Source organism: Erithacus rubecula, assembly GCF_903797595.1.
Source record: "Erithacus rubecula genome assembly, chromosome: 19".
Taxonomy (NCBI): domain Eukaryota; kingdom Metazoa; phylum Chordata; class Aves; order Passeriformes; family Muscicapidae; genus Erithacus; species Erithacus rubecula.
Genome location: NC_136671.1, coordinates 2,771,229 through 2,788,567, shown reverse-complemented (window position 1 = coordinate 2,788,567; position 17,339 = coordinate 2,771,229). Strand labels below are relative to the sequence as shown.

Sequence of the window (17,339 nt, the reverse complement as noted above, 5' to 3'; positions counted from 1 at the left end):
GAAGTTGACACATGCTAAACAACAAAAAACCACAACATGGTGTGCCAAAAGAAGAAAAGCAAAACCTTCAAAGCCCAAAAGCACCCACAGTGGGGGTCACCTCTGTTAAAGTGGAGTTTCCCAAGATGAAATATTTCTTGTTTACTCAGTGCAACAGCTGAAGAACAGTTGTAAAGCACATAATTTATCAAATCAATGCAGAGACTTGTGTTTACTTCTGTCCACAATAACTTCTAAACTCTTGCTCTGAAGTGCTCATCACCAAATCAGCTTTACATGTGAATATCCCAGTAGCTGTTTCATATTTACTCCTTCAAACAGAAGCAATACCTGTTGCTAAAGACTGCCTTGCTCTATTTAGCTCACTTAAGTCTAGTCCACAAACTTAACACTTGTTTTTGTTTTCTCCCAACAGTTAGTGTACATGTACATACTTCTGTCATGGTATGTCCCAGAAGCAGGAAAAGTTAGCTGTATCCAGACTGCCACTGGCACCTGAGCTAGCTCAAAGGTCATGTAAGTTCTCATTTATCACAATTGATAGTCTTTAATTATAGAAATATTATTACCCATAACAACTGCTCATTCTTTTTAAAAGCAGTGTACTGGTTGTTTTTAAGTATCCAGAGTTTTAGAATTTTTAATGGTAGCTTTGTGCATTTATGTTTTCTATCATCTTACAGATAATTTTAGCTTTATTTTATCAGTAAAACTGGCAACAAATGAAAGAGTAACACAGCATCTGAAAAAGGTGAAAATACAGGTACACACCTTCCTACTGCCCCTGTGGAACCAAGGTAAAACTTGGCCATAAGATTGTCTTTTTACATGGTAACACTCTGGGTGGTTAATAGTAATATTGGCAGTTGGTAGGTTTATTTCCCTGTTGATAGAAATACCTGTCTTTTTGTTACCTTTTTTATAAATTTTTTTTTCTTAATTCAAAAGCCAAGAGGTCCTTTCTCATTTTAGTTACTGTCTTGTGCAGACCCTTTATCACAAAAGCATGAGCTTTATGCAGTTTGCAGTGGGTCAGCAGGTGTGGCATCTCTGGACTGGCAGCTGAAGGCTGGCTGTTGCCCTGGTGCATAGGACCCAAAGTGGAGACCAAAGGGATTCTGCAGAATGCTGCTGTCTAGCAGTGAACTAGATTCTAAGTAGGGAAGCAGGTACTTCTCCCATGTTTTCCAGCTGTCAGTGAATGAGCCAATGACATGCAGAGCATGTTTTTGTGGTTGTGTTTTGGTAGGAGTTAGTAGAAAGGTTTCTATGGAACAAGATAAAAAATACTCCAGTGCAATCCATATTCTTGTTTCCACTTCAGTTGCTTTTTCATTTCCTGGGTCCTGGGATTGCTAAAAGCTTTTATGTAGTCCTTACTGTGATCTGGAGGAAACCATAGCTGGTGAAAAGCACATGTTTATTCCAATATTTCCCAGTAGTCCACAGGATTCAGGTTATTTTGGAACTTGATATTTCTCATAGGTGACTCCCAAGTAATGTCTTCTGCCTATCACTCTCTGAAATAAATAAAATCCTAGGCTATATCCAATTTATTGCAGATGTGTTCACCAAAGGTGTTTAGTTGAAGTTCACAACATTTTTTGAAGCAGGGATAATTGCAATGGAAAGACTCAAAACTGAGTGGCTTTCACCCCCAGGGGAGTGCTTCTTTATGAGTCATTGAAGGCATAAAAGGTTCTTTGCTGCTCTTGACATGGTGAGGGTTTTGTTAGGGTCCATCTGAACATTACTCTTGCCCAGAACCAGACTTATTGTGTCTTTCACAGGCAATCTTTGTTGAGAGGTTCAGTCACTCTGAGGGTGTTGATATAATATTAACAAGGTCTGTACATATCATTGAATTTTTAGCAGCCTGACAGCTGCTAACAGTAAAGGAACATTTTCTGTGATGCTAAAGGAACTTGAAAGCTATGGCATATTCAGCCCTTAAATTAATTGTGTGGTCCTTATAGGGACTAAGATACTTCCAGTCTGTGCCCTACTCTGCTCAGATTTGTTCAGGTTTCACAGAAATGGTTGTTTTCATGTCTCAGAGTACAAACACACCCACACCCTATTGAAGCCACTGGAACAGAGTGTGCCAGTGCTATGGGACACTGAGCTGTGCACTGAGAGGCTGTTCTTCAACATGAGCAGCAGCACTGAGTGTGTGGAGGTTCTAGGGAAGAAAATACCTTAAGGACAGTGGTGAGACTGGAGGTCCCTGGGTAACACATACCAAAGGACCCCAGTTCCTCTGGTAAGTAACCATTCACTGTTACTGCTTGGGTCTCACTCTGAGTTTGAAAACAGATTTTCCACATTGCCTTTCCCTTGCCTGTAACCTCAGGCTGTGGTTTTCCATCCTGTCATCTATATCTGTGAGTTGGATGGACTTCCAGAGCCCTGGAATCTATTTCCAAAGGAGCATGAAGGTATTCCCTCTCTCCCCTACTATCTCCCCTACTATTCCCTATCTCCCCTATTCTCAGGGCCTCTTCCAGCAGCTGCAATAGGCTGCTTTATAATAATCTAAAAAAAATTCTGTGAGTACACCTCAGATTTAAGAAAATGAAAAGCCTGGCTGTATTTTAAGTCACACAATGATAATGGAAGTTAGAAGGGTCAAAACTGATGTCATTATACATTATAAAACATTTTCTGTCAGCATGGGACCAGCTGGAAATCATTCAATAAACCAATGAGTTTAACAACAGAGAGAAAACAGGAAAAAAATTCCATTCCTTTGTATTCTTGTTTTTTTAAAATTCTATCCACACCACATATTTGAATTAATTTAACATAATTGATGAGGAAAAATTGGCTAAAACACTTCAACAATATGAGAAACCTATTTGGATAGATCTTAGGTTCATTGAAGAAGCTCCTTGAAATCAGTGGCAGATTTTGAAGAATGTGAAGTTGATTATACTCATAATTGGCAGAGGATGTTTAGATCTTCTTCTGAACAAGCCTACAGTACTTGAAGTTCCACAGATGCAGATGGTTTAGTGTCTGAGCCTTAATGATTTTTGAGATAAATGAAGATGTTTTCTGAACACTGAGATCAGGCCAGGTAAATTTTTAATTTGCATTAGAGATGGAACCATCTGTTAGAAATAACTGTTTATTATGACTTTGCTATATGCCAGTTGTGATCTAATATTGAATAACTATAAATGTAGTAATACACTTAAATTTTTTATATTTATATATTCACTTCAAGTATACACATTATTTTTTCCTGAGTCTTCAGTGTTACTTGACTTATATTTTAGTCTAAATGATTATAACTGGTGATTATGAACCAGATTGGTCTGTCCCAACTAAAACATTATAGCCAGATGAATTATTTCATTCAGTTGGGTTTTAGTAAACCCCATGGTGCACCAAGGCAAAGCAATGTGAGTACATCAGCAATGAATATATATTTGTTATGGAGGAAATTATTAAGAAATCAGTTATGTATACAGTAATGTACTTAAATCACATAATTCAATAATGAAATTTATTCCACTTTAGGATTCTATCTAATAGTAGTTGAACTCTTCCATCTCTGAAGAGTTAAGTGGTTTAACAACATTCTAAGAGAAGAAACAGATCAAAATACACTGTCCATATCACTTTCAGTGATGTCTTGCCAGCTATAAATATTAAATAAACATATATGTTATTAGAAATATGAGCTTATGATATTTGCAGTAATTGTATATAAAGTTTGTGGCATTTAGAGAACTGTATCTTTTGAAGATCTGAGAAATGTTCTTTATTCAGGGATTTCTCCAGCAGAGGCTACTGAAAGAGCAGGGATGGCAGAAAAGCATTGATTCCTTTCCCAAGCACGTGAGGCACACATTGGAAGGAAGCAGGAGTTGCAGGGGGTTGGCAGGAGCAGCATTTTCCTCAAGGCTTTGTGAGTGTTGTTGTGCCCTCACATCACAAAAGAGCATCTGACTCTTGCAGAGGGCAGAGAAGTAGCTGGATGACAGTGATTAACTGGTTTCCCTGCTGGGTAAAATAGATTGTGTTCACTCTCTGCAAAGAGAAACTTGTGCTTGTCCATGTTTTCCTTGTTTTGACTCTCAGAAAAAAAGCTAAATCCCAGATGATTGTTTGTTTCTGAAGTGCAAATCAGCTACTGCAGTGCCACACCCGCTCAGGGTGTGGGGCCTTAGAGCATCACCCAGAGGGATGCAAGGGGTGGGCACCGTGCTGGGCAGCCTGGCCACCATCTGCATGGCTGCCTGTCTCCATGGCAGCCAGAGCCAGCCTGCAGCAGCCATCCCTGTTCCTGGCACTGCATCCCAGAGCCACAGCAGGCAGCAGAAGGCTGGGCTGCCTTTGGCAGGGGATGGCCCAGGTGTCTCCAAGTCCTGCTGGCTGGCCAGCCAGGGGTGAGTGAGAGTCCAGATGTCCTTCAAGGGCAGGAGCAGCTCTGCTCTCCTGTGCCACCCAAGCTATGTAAGGACTGCTATTTGCCTCTGCTCAGACAAGTCCTGTTAAGCCTCTGGGCTGTGAGATGGTATGGAAGGATCAGGAAGTTCAGACTTTTCCTGCCATTGGTGTCATCAGAGCCCAGCATTGCTCAGAGATGAGCATGCTTTGGTACCAGTGCTGAGTCATTCCCTGGGTTTCCACAGCTGACACTTCCTCACTTCGAGATTGGCCACCAGCCTAGGTTAAAGTGACAGAATAAACTTATTTTTAGGTTAAGCCCAGATATAGCTGAGTTATTAGCCCAATGTTAGTTGTGTTTAAAACAACAGCTTTAAATTTTTACTAAGCACATTATGTGTGTATGTGTGTTGTTAATTCTGCCATAAAGATTATCCTGAATCCTTGGATTAGGAACTGATTAAGAACCACTGAAATGCCAGATCATTGGGTAAGGTATAATGAATTATTCATGCTGTTATCCTAGCACAATCACAATAATGTCTTGGTGCTAATTAGCAGGTGGATAGGCTGACACAAAGTCAGGAATTCCCAGATGTTTAATTCAACCTATGTTCTGATTCTTCATGATAAATATGGTTTTTTTTTCTTATAATTTATTTCTTACTCAATAGAAACAAATATTACCTTTCTCCCTGTTATTTCAACTTTCGTTTTAAAAAAATCAATTACTTTTTCAGGGATAACTAACCTGAGAGCTGAAGCTTTTAACAGCTTCTAGGTCAAATGCTGCAAAGTTTTATTATTATTCCTCACTCTATTTTGTCCATACTGGTCAACTACATGTTACCATTTATTTTGTCTGATCTTTGTTGTCTTGTATCAATCAGAGCAGAATTTGTCTTCTTTTTAATTAACCTAGAACTTGTATGTGCACTTGTAAAGCATGGCACTTACAGTGGGAATCAATTAGATATTTGTGCATATTAATCTTTATTACTTAAGGCAACACAGTTTATAACAGATTTTTTTTTTTGCTTGCCCATTAGTCATTACTGTATTTCCCTCTTTCTCTCTTTTAAGTAAATTCTCAGCATTTTGTTTCACTTAATGTTGGCATATATCATTGCTCATCAAAGGGATTTACCAGAAGTCAAACAAAAGAATATTATCTTGTATTTTGCCATAGTTTCTTAAAAATTTCTGGTGTCTGAAATAAAACTGAAGCCTGCAGCACAGCAGTCTCACAGCTCAGCCTAAAAAAACCCCAACCCACAACCAAGACAGTCCTCACCACCTGTTTTCCACTTGTTCCTTCTCTAGCAGTTATTTTCCTTCATTTTGTGCTGACCCTGGTGAGCTTTCCTTTCACTCCCCTGCAGAAATAATTCTGGTAACTTCATGAAGATGTCACTGGTTTGTGAGACCTGTTGATTGTACAGGAATGCCCAGCTTAGCCTGATTTTTGAGTGAGATGTGCAGCTAGCTGCTCCATTAGTATCTTTTAATTTAGGGAAGAAGTGTATGAGGACAGAAGAATAACTTGGAGGCACTGCTGGCCTTCTCTGTGTCTGTCTCTGGTGTTTGTGTTTCTGCTCATCAACAGCGTGAGATATTTATTTTCCCTTTCCTCTCCTCCTCCTTTTCCTGTTTCTCTCCCTCACCACATCCTTCCTAGTGCTGCTCATCTCTGAGAATTTTTCTTCCCTCTCTCAGTTCTCACTCTGCTGTGTGTGATTAAGCACCTGGAACATTTCCAGCCTGATGACAGCAGGGTTTTGCAATGAAACCCCTTGGAGATTTACTGAGTGGGCTGCTCTGAAGGAGTTGGACTTCATGAGCCCTAATGCCTGCCTTTGTAGGGATTTGGGAAGTGCTTGGCATATTAAATGCATTGTTGCTGTCTGAGTAACTGCAACAATCTGCATGAGGTCTTGAGGTACAAAAATATTTCCTTGTGACAAACTGGATGAAGTCCTTGGTATAGGAATGTGCTCTTTTCCTTTGTGCTGACCTGTACAGACAGCTGGGCTGATGGGCACTGCTGCCAGGGACTTGTGAGAGTCTGGGGCTTAGTCTGAGACAAATATCTCATCTACAGCCATGCTCAAATTAGGTTTCTAAGCTTCACATTACGTGAAGTTTGGGTCTGAATAGACCAGCTGAGCTTCCTCCTCACTTCAGCTGTAAAAAACAAGTCACTTTTAGTAGAAGATGTCACAGCTGCAACCCTGCATTGCTGAGCTGCAATGTTACAATCACAATCCCTACATCTGATGCTACATTAACTCCTCTGGAAAGAGTGGTGGAGGGCAATTATTGTGCTGAATTATCTATACTAAGGTTTTGCTTTAGGGAGACTATGTGAGGATGCCTTGCAGGATGATGGATAGAGAAATATTGTGTGATAGAACTGCAGGCTTCCTCAGGAACATTGCCCTAAGCTTTTAGCCTGCAGGCTGTCCTCAGATGGCAGAGCTTTTTGTTGCTTTATCTTGCACTCAAGGCTGAGTACACGGGTAAAACACTGTGTATCAATAATGCTGGCCTTTCATTGCCAAGAAGCTTTTTCCCAGGGGTTTTATAGCCATTTAACATAAAGCTGGAGGTAACATTGTCTGCTGGCTGAGACTGGACTGAACTAAAAAAGGATTGAACACAGAAAGGGTATTTGTACTCAGTAAATTCAAATATTTGGGAGTATTACAGAATTGAAGAAGATTAAAAAGAAGGGACACTCTTCCATCATGATGAGGGTCTGAAGGAACTTTCAGTAAAAGGAAAACACATTTTCATCTATCAGGTGGTCAGGTTCTTAATATTGTGCCTTGAAGTACAAAGAACAGAAGGAAGAGGGCAAAGGAATCTTCTCCTCAAGCCCTGTACAGGTGTGGCAGCAACACCTGGCTATTGGCATTGCTGTGACAGAATCAGAGAATGGAAATGCATTAGAAAATGTTCCTGAATATTCTGTGTAGTGTGATTTCCCTCAGTGTTTCCCTGGAGATTTCTGGCAGTTTCTTCTAGATAGCCAGAAGTCATTCCCATAAATCAGTGTTTGAACCATGCCTAAACTTCTGTGACCATGCATGCTTTGCCTCAGAATCTCTGACCTAAATAGCATATTAGAGATTATAGAATTAAGATTTTTTAAAAAAACCAATTGTAGTCCAATTATTTAAAATTTCTCCTTTTTTGTCTTCTGTCTGTGCTTTAATCTGTCCATCCATTCCTTTTCCTTGCATCTATCCTTATTACAAAGTTCATGTTTTTACCTCAATTATCTTTTATCCTGCTCTTCCCTGAGCCCTCTTTTGTTCTGTCTGACCTATCTTCCCACTTAAAATACTTTCTTCCTGGCCTCATGGAGCATTGCCATGGTGACCACATGACATCATTGCACTGGGAACAGTTGCCTAGGAAACCATGTGATGTCATTGCACTGGAGGCAGTTGCCATGGTTACTGAGTTGGCTGAGGTAACTGGGAAAAAGGGTTTGTCATCTGATGGGTGCCAGGAAATGTTCCCATCAACTGGAATAAAGAAGAGACTTTTATTTATATTTTGATGTTCCAGGGAGGGCTGCCTGTGACTCAAAGACCCCATTGCTCTGTGTCCTGTAGCATTCTTTGGCTGGGCTGTTCCTGTTGCTCTCTGGGATCTTGCCCACCTGTTTCTACTGCTGAATGTTACTGTGAACATCAAACTGCAATAAAATGGAGAAAAGCTGTGTTGTCCTGTGCTTCTGCATAAGATGGCATTGCAGTTTCTATTGCTCTTTAATTTTCCTATTTGGTTTCCTTGGTTTCTGAGATAAATAGTCCAGCCCAGTATTTATCCCAGCAGATATCAGAGGTGAATGTCACAGCCTGAGCTTGCAACATCTGCACCGGCTCCATGCATGCCTGTAATTTGTTTTCTACTTCTTTCCTGCCTTTCCTAATTTCTGTTTCATCACTGCTGATATGTATCTGTCTTGTTTTAATAATTCCAGCAGTTCCCAGAAATGTCCTATGTGAAAGATGAAGCAGGAGGCAGCTATTAGAGATGAGAAAGGTACTCAAGAACAAGTTTAGTGAGTGTGTGTGAAGGATGTGGGCATGTAAACAGTGCTTAGCACTGTTTGTGATGTGCAGATCCTTCAATGGATGGATCCATTGCTGCCCCTGGCAGCATTTGTCTATACATACATAAACATACTTGCAATTGATCCACAGATAAATAAATAACTTTTTATGAAAATGGCTTTTTCAGGCTTTCTGCAATTTGAGTGAATTCCATGTCTAGGGTGTATTAGTCAAATCATGCATGTGTAAGTGTGACTGCCTCCACATCTCAAATCAAGCTTCTGCTCTCAGCACCATTGCAGATGCTCTGGAGTTCACTAGAAACTAGTTACAAACCTCCCACTGGATTTATTGGAATGAGCCATCCTTTGGCCCCACTGTGTGCTGTCATCTTCAAGCTGAAAATCAAAATCCTTACAAGTACTGTGGAGCTGCAAACAGGAATGCAGTTAAAGAAGCTATGGAAAATGCTGATGTCAGGCCAGGTAACTGAGGAATTTAGGGGCACCTGAACTATTGATTGAAATCCAGGGCTCCTGAAACGTTGGGAGGGGGCTGGAATGGGAGTAGCAGCTCAGCTCTGGCAGACCTAGCAGGAAAATCCAGAAGAGGGAATGTAACTTCATTGGGCAGGGAGCAGAACTTCCACTTCGGTATGGGGAGAAGCAAGGGGATAGAGGTCGAGGGTTTTGTTGTTTGTTTATTTTGGATTTTGCTCCTTATGCTTTACAAGTACTGTTTGATTGACTATTTGTTCAGCATACTGAACAAAGCAATCTCAGTCTTTGTGCCAGAGTAACTGTAAAAGAAAGTTGTGCTTCATACCTGAAGTCATTTAATGTTATTTTGATCAGATGGCAAGGAACAAAATAGCTCACAGAGGAAGAAAGCAGCAGGCAATCAGTGCTCAGGTGTTCCCAAAAATCAGATGAGACATGAATACTCACTGCCTCAGGTCTGTGTGTAAATCCTTAAATTCTGGTTTAAAAACAATGCTTAGTTAGTCAACATCCAATAGTGGGGTTTGCAAATCAGGCTCTTCTGTTCATGGTGAGCCAAGGCACCTGCATCACTGTAGAATATGTGTCAGTAAACGTGGCCTTTCCTGGGTTTAATAGACTGGAACAGCCTTGCAGTTACTAGTCTGGGATGCTCCTGAATCTGTAAATGAAAGGATATTTGATCTTACTATTTATGGCCACTTGAGTTACTTTTTTCTGTTAACTGAGCTTCAGAGTGATCCCTGAACTTGTGTTTGTTTTATTTCAACACTCTACCTGGCAATTTGAGGTTATTGTATTTAAGCACATTTTAAACATTTATGTTTGGATGACATTTATTGGTAAAATATAAGAAAGCAAGCAAGAAACTAGACTGTGTTTGTTTAACTGTCAGGGAGGTGTGGGAAAAGGTTGGTAGAGCTTATGGGGTTTTTGGTAAATTTTACCTGAAATCCACATGTTTATGATTCGTATTCCAGCTTTCCCCGTCTCTGGACTTTCACCAATGTCAGTTTTCTGTAAATATTTAAATAATGTATTCTGTGCTGTAGCAATACTGGAGATCCCAAGTGGTGCAGAATTACTGATTTGTTTTCTGCCAGAGTGAAGCACTTGGGGTTTGTAGGTGGTGGAGTTCTGTGAGTAGCAGTGGGGGTGGTTTGTGGTGCTGCAGGACAGACAGTCCTGTGAGAGCTCAGCTTTTGCTGACTAATGCTTCCATCTGCTGGAGAAGTTTGTTTGCACAGCATTCACTCTGTACTGTACTCAGTACAGAGTACTGAGTAATAAAATCTTGCTCATTAAACCCCCAAGGATTTAGTGATCATTAGTTTCTATAACAAAATAAGTTCTTCTGGGATTTTAAGCAGCTAACACAAATCATTTAGGTGCTCTACAGCTTTACATCAAAAAATGAAACTCTCTGCCTACCTGGAATCAATACTCTTATGTTTTATTCTAAAATATCATCACTTACACAGTTGTAATGTAAGTTAAAGTACAGATTCTACAAACATCTTCCTACAAACATCTTCCTAGTGGGTGGTTTTGTTACTTGTGACCCAAACTGCTTTCACTGGGAGCCTGCAGAGGCTGTGGGACTGTCTCTCTGCACTTCATGGCAGAGCAGGATGGGGGCAGATACCCACTGGGACAGGATGGATTTTAGTGCTGGGGCTAGAAAGTCACTGAGTATTATTTACACTGCCACAGTACATTAGGATCTGTGCTCCCAAAGCATGTTTCTGAACTGTGCAATTAACTTGTTTTGCAATAAACTTGAGAACTTTGAATAAATCTTGTGTCTGGAGACACTGTAGCCCAGCTAACTGAGCACTTCCCAGCCCACCTTTCTCTCCTCAATGAGTCATTTTCTCATTCTTTCATGAAAATCCATTGATTTATTGAAAGGACAGCATGAGATGATTACTCCATCTTTGCATTGTCTTTTTACTCTTATTAGATAATGTAGGAAAAGTGTGCAAAAAAAAAAAACAAACCCACACCCCAAACCATAAAGATTGTAGAGGACAAATCTGTGCTATGTTACTTGTTGTTTATGACAGTGTTGTTAAGGGTAATGATATCAGAACACCTTTGGACTTGATACAGTAGCAATACAAATAAATAAAACATTCTTATGTTAGATAAAAATTGTAGCTTTATAAATATGAGATATAAAGTAAATTATGACATATATATAAAATTTATAAGCTTATATATAAGATGAGATGTACTAGATCAGGATTATTTTAGAAGAATTTGAAAAATATGTAGATTCTTACATATAGTATAATCCTATATGAAGATTACTATTGAGATATGTTTATTTATATTTATTTAAATATACTAATTCAATAAAATATAAAAAGGACAATAAACAATAAAATCAGAGCACCTTGCCCCTGCCTCCCTGCAACCTCTGCAATTTTGTGCCCTTTGGGATCATCATTTCACTTGATAAAAATCATCTGTTGTGCATGTGAAAGTTTGACATGGCCTTCAACAGCCAGCCCTGTGGAATACATCAGCTCTTGGGATCATCATTTCACTTGATAAAAATCATCTGTTGTGCATGTGAAAGTTTGACATGGCCTTCAACAACCAGCCCTGTGGAATACATCAGCTCCATCTCCTTGAAATCTTTGGGCTCCATAGGGCAGCTGTCATTTGGATGTTGGACTTGCCTGTGCAAGGATCACCAAGAGCACTTTGCTTTCAGGCAAGGTCTTGGAACCAAACACCCAAAAAAGGATGGATTTTAGGGACTTAATGGTTTTTAAATGATGAGAGTAGTAGGAAATACAGACTTTGGATTTGCTTTTGTTGTTCTACTGCAAAGGAAAAATAATTCAAGATGTCTTCCACTGATTCCACTTACATATTTTGTAAGTAAATTGATCCCATATGTGTGTGTATTCTTGAAAATAAACAGCTCAGAACTTCTAGGCAGCAAATATTCTGCTCTGGGTGTTGAGAATGTGGGAAACAAATTTATGAATGGTAGGAACACCACAGTCTAGGTGCCAAATCCATCATCTGGACAAAGAGCTACTGCTCACCTTAGAAACCATCAGAAGCTATCCTTGAGTAGAATTAGTTGAACTGGATGTGCAGTTCATAAAATCACCTGGAACCCAGAGGCAAAACTTCAGGCAGTTATTGTTTTCCTTGTGCTGTTACTTCACTTGCAGGAACAACAACATCTGGAGCTGCCATTGGTAGTAATTTAATGAAGAGGATTTTCCCGGATTAAAATCAAAAACCAAAAAACAAAACAGGCTGTCCCTCCACCATGTTATACATGCAAATATAGGCAGAAGTGGTGCTTTTCCCTGAGTGCCCATGCAGGAGCACATTCCATTGCTGATGTCTGTGCTTTCATCCTCAGAGTGTTTGGGCTGTCAGTATCTTTATGGCTCACATACCTTAGCAGCTGTAACTCACACCTGCAAGTCTCTGCACAGAGAGCTTGAATTTTTTTTTACTACCTGTGAACTGAGATGAAGCTACTTACTCTCCTTGTTAATGGATGCATTTGCTCTTGCTGCTTCAAACTGTTTTCTCAAGAAGTAATTAATAATTTAGTATTTAGCCAATTGTCAATTCTTAACTTTCATTAAGCATCTACTTAAAGTACTTTAATTGCCTCTTGCATGATGTCATAACTTTGGATAGTGCCATGTCCCAGGGAAATGATGTTTTTTTAAGTGCTTCATGTAGGATTGTAAACACAGAGATGTTGGGATGTTGTGTTGATGGACATGATTCAAATCAGAAATTGCCATAAAGTTTCAGAACCAGTTCCAGCAGGTGAAGAGCATGAATGCAAAATTGTCACATCCCAGTTGTCAGTGATCAGATTCACAAGAACTGATGACAAATTTTTCACTAGATAAAGTAATAGGCAGAAAATGTTTTCCCCTGAAAAATACATTTATACCACATTAAGCACAGTAATGCTCCTTAACTTTGGAGATAATATTGTTTATTTTAAAGTAAGAAAATTGTCTCTGTATGTGCTGGACGAGGGGGAGGGTGAGTATTGATTGGAGCAATTGAGTCATGGCAATCAATTTACTTTTCAGTTCCTGGAGAATGGAACTGCAGCTGGTGGTTCGTGACTGCCTCATCCTTTGTGTCATTGATGGGGCAGAGAGCAGTTCTGTTCTGAAGCAGCAAGTTGCTCTGCCTTGGGTACTTTGTTCAAATAGGAATAATGATTTGTTTCCAATGGTTGAATGATGTCAGTGACATGCTCAGGTGGAACTGTGGCTGATGTACCTGTTTGCAAGATGTCTAGATGTTGTCTTCTCTACACTTTAGTGATTATAGAATATCCTGAGCTGGAATGGACCCATGAGGATCAGAAATTCAAAGTCCTGGCTCTGCACAGGGCACCCACCCTGTGTTCTCCAAATGTTCCTGGAGCTCTGGCAGGGTTGGCAGAGGCTGGGGATGCTCTGCTGCGTGGTTTCAAGGCTGGTTCTCAATTTCATTCTATTCCATCTTGGGGAGCAGAGGCAGTTTTGTTTTAACATTCTAAATGTTCAGTGATGCTCAGCTTGGTGCTGAAGCAGTTGGGGAGTCCTGATTATGCTGATTAAGCCCAACAGGAGAGAAACAAGGCAGGTTTCTCTCCCTACACAAGCTTGCCTGATGTTACATTTTTCTGTCTTCTTTCCTTTCCTGTGCCCTCTGTGCTGGTTCAGTGCACACCTTATCTATTAGTATCCATTCTGTTCAGTCTGATTTGCAAGATGTCTCTCACAGTAATTATTCCATGGTAAAATTTGGTGTTCCTTCCACCTTTTTTTTTTTTTCCCCTCCCTTTTGTTGTGCTTCTTGGTTCAGATGCAGCAATACAACACTCCTTTTCCATGTTTGGAATTGTTTCTTTCTAAGTTTCTGATTGCTTTAATAAATAAGCCAGATGAGTGCTGATTGTAACTTTCCTCTTATTTTTGGTCCTGATGCCAATGGATGTCAGTCTCCCTTAACTCTGAGCACTGCATGGATTACTAGTTAGTAAATGTTTTAAAGTGCTTATGGATCACATGTTTGTACTCTTTACTACTTGCTTTATCTACTATGTGAATGACAATCTAGGAATACAAATGAGTTATTTAGCTGGTACTTTGTGCTAGAGGTTCACTGTTGCACCCCTTTTGCCTTTGCTATTTTCATGCTGTTAGAAGGTTCAGTTTATATGATGTTGAGTATGTTACTTTTTTCCATGGACATGATACAAAAAAAAATCTTCATCTCCTATCACTGAAACTTTCTGGACTTATATATGGAGCTTTTATATTTGTTGTGAAACAAAATGTTAGAAGTGATTAAGAGTGGCACGGTGATGGTCTCTGCTGACTTCAGTCATAGGAGTTAGCTGTGCCTGTGCATATTCACCACAAGTTGGTTTTTCCACCAGCACAGTTTGTGTAGTTTAGGGTTTCTTTTCTGTGGATGTGGGATATCCTCTTGTGGATCACAAATGCTGAAGTTCTGTAATGAACTGCAGTCTATTTCCTATAACAAGTTGTGCTGTAGAAAAACATGAAATAAATAAGGAACTTGTTTTCTCTCCAAGGTTTCTTCAGGATAAACCACAGTGCAGTCTTACTGGGCAAATTTAATTCCTGGAATATCATTCTGCTTTTTTTTTTTTTCTTTTAAATTGTAGAATATTTAAGTGGATAACCAGGGAGTTAATGAAATTTACTGATGTAAAAAAGTGAAGATGGTCTTTGCATGAATAAGGACTTAGATAATAAAAGCAGGAACCTGCAGTTGGAGTAGCTTTATAGGAACTAGGGAAGGCTCTTGCTCTTCTGCCAGTGTGGTCCTTGCTTTCTCAAAGGGTAGATCCACTCTTCTGAATTCAAAATGTTTTAGAAGCCTTATCAGCAGGGATCTCTGGCATGGTCCTGTACAAAGCTCATGTACAAACCTTATTAAAAAGCACATGATGTGTTTGTTGCCAAGGAAACGTAAGCCATTAAGCCCTGGGAACATAATTCATAAAAACAAAATTTTAGCTATTAACATCTACTTTCCCCATTAGTGCCATGAAACCTCCATGGAACAGCCTTGCAGTCTCCAGCTAATGGGTGTGACATAACTGGGGACGGGGAGGGAAAGGAGGAATTGCAATTCACTGAGCTCGAAGTACAGGCAGAATGAGAGAGTGCAGCACTGGGGATGTTTTCATCTCTTGTGTTCCTAAGCCACTGAGCACCTGTTTATCCCACTGCTGTTCCTGTTCATCATCAATCACATCAAAGACGAGTCTTTGCTAAGCAGGGAAAGATTTTCCAACAGGTCTATTCGGGGTATGAAAATAAAACTTAGGAGTGGGAAAGGAAAAAGTGAAGTATTTTGTATTGCTTTCAGATTTAATATCTTAGTAATTTTAATTTTTACTTCTCTGGATTTAGTGGGTGTATTCTGTTATAATTAGCTAATTCACAATGGGTTTAACATGAATTGTGGCTATAGATGGCTTTTAAAAATTTTGTTTTGATCATTCTCAACTTGTTATTAAAATCTAGAAGCTGTATTCTTCCTCTTCATCCTTCTCTGTTTAGGAATTAAATTGGATTAATTAATTTTTTTTCATCCTAATATTGCAAAGCACTTATAAATTTCTTGTGAAGAATCTGCTGTGGCTACACAGGTGTTCTGTGCCAAAATTCCACTGCACTTGTTCCTAGAAATAGGAAATATTTCTAGCAAAAAAAGGAGGAGTAAAGTGAACATGGCTCAATTTTTGCCTTGTCTAAGCTGTCACTCCCAAGTTCAGGACCACAGTCAGGATCCCAAGGCAGGCCTCAGTTATTGTTAGCACCTTGGAGCCATGTCTGTTCAGCTTTGGGATCAAGAAGCCAAAGTGAATTCAAGGTCATCACTGCACTTTATTCTCAGCCATTCCACCAATTTGGCACCCTGTTTTCTGTATTTGAGAGCAGAATTAACACTGCTGTCTGAAAAAAGTGCTGAATTTGATGTAATGAGATAAGGCTTATGAATCACTGGGATGTGCAGCCTCAGTCTGCGAGTCATCCATCAACAGTTTTGTGTAATAAATCAGTTACAGTCAACAGATGAAGTCCATTGCCAGCTTTGCCCAGAATTTATCTGGGCATTTCTCCTGCAGCTCTGGAGAGGTCTGTGCATGAACTGAGCTCCCAGACTTTGCCCCCACAGCCCTGGTGTGGTTTCAGTCAGCTTATATGCAGTTTCTGCTCAGATTAGTCACAGTGAAGTGTGACTGAGGTGCACTCTGCTTTCTCCAGGATGGGACTCTGCCTGATAACAGCCTCAAGGATTTGGCAGTGAGTGATTAGTAAAAAATGGGTGTATGACACTGTTGATTTTTCAGTTCTGTAATTGTGAGATGTACATCAAATCTCTGACTTGTGAGCCTGTGACAGCAGACCTGAGTACAGAGATGGGCTTGTCAAATAGCCTTGTACAGCAGGTAGACTTAAAGAAAAGGAAATGCGTCAGGGATCTCCAGATAACATAATTTGGTCTGAAGTGGAGCTCCAGAGAACACGAAGGGCAAGGCTGCCTTCAAAGGCAGATCCATTGCTCAGGGCCTTTTCTGATCAGATTTTGAAAACCTCCAGGAACAGATTTTTGTCTTTCTAGACAAGTTATTTCAGGACTTGAGCACTTACACTGAATTTTTTCTCTTCTATATCCACTCGCGATTTCTCCTGCCCAATCTGTGGCCATTGCTTCTTGCACTGTTATGTTTATCTTACATGTAATTGCCCTTTAAATATTTGATGATGACAGTTGGATTCTTTTCCCAAACCTCTTCTTGAGGCTAAACACACTCAGACCCTCAGCCTGTGCTCATATGCCATGTGGAGCAGGCACTTCCCTCTTTAGTGACCCTTCCCTGAGCTCTCCCCAGGTTATCAGTGTCACCTTGGTGACAGAGAGCCCAGGGTGGGACACGGTGTCCCAGGTGCTGCCTCCCAGGTAGGAGCAGGGCTCCCTGCCCTGCTGCTCCCCGTGCTCTGCCAGTGCACTGACAGTGCCAGTGCTTGCTGCTAGCACAGTGTACTAAAGGATGTCCTCAAATGATCTGTGTCCTGATATCCGTGTGTTTTCCCCTGCAAAGCAGGAAATCAGGGCAATTGTATAATGCAGAACTTTGTGGAGAGGTTTGTTCTTTGATATTAGCTTTTTTCCAATTTCAATGTCAGGAAAAACACTGAGCTACTGCAAGGACTCTTGAGCTTCATGAGTGCCTGGATGCAGTCCCATTTTTGATCTCCCATTCAAACACAATATGCCAGGCTGTGGCAAAAAGCATCTTGACTGGGAAAGACAACATTTCTGGTTTTGGTGGGGACTCCAG

General features: G+C 40.2%; 1 protein-coding gene across 2 annotated transcripts in view; it reads left to right on the top strand.

The window, feature by feature from the left end:
- The first annotated feature begins 38 nt into the window (after positions 1 to 38).
- The window catches only part of SLC5A1 (solute carrier family 5 member 1), a 51,244-nt gene continuing 33,943 nt past the window's right edge, over positions 39 to 17,339 (top strand). Inside the window, exon 1 of one of the 2 annotated variants that reach the window (XM_079322809.1) lies at positions 39 to 516. The gene's annotated coding sequence lies outside the window, so the exon portion shown is untranslated. Of the gene's footprint in view, positions 2,264 to 17,339 lie in introns of both variants that reach the window. The other variant, XM_079322808.1, reaches the window with a different exon arrangement.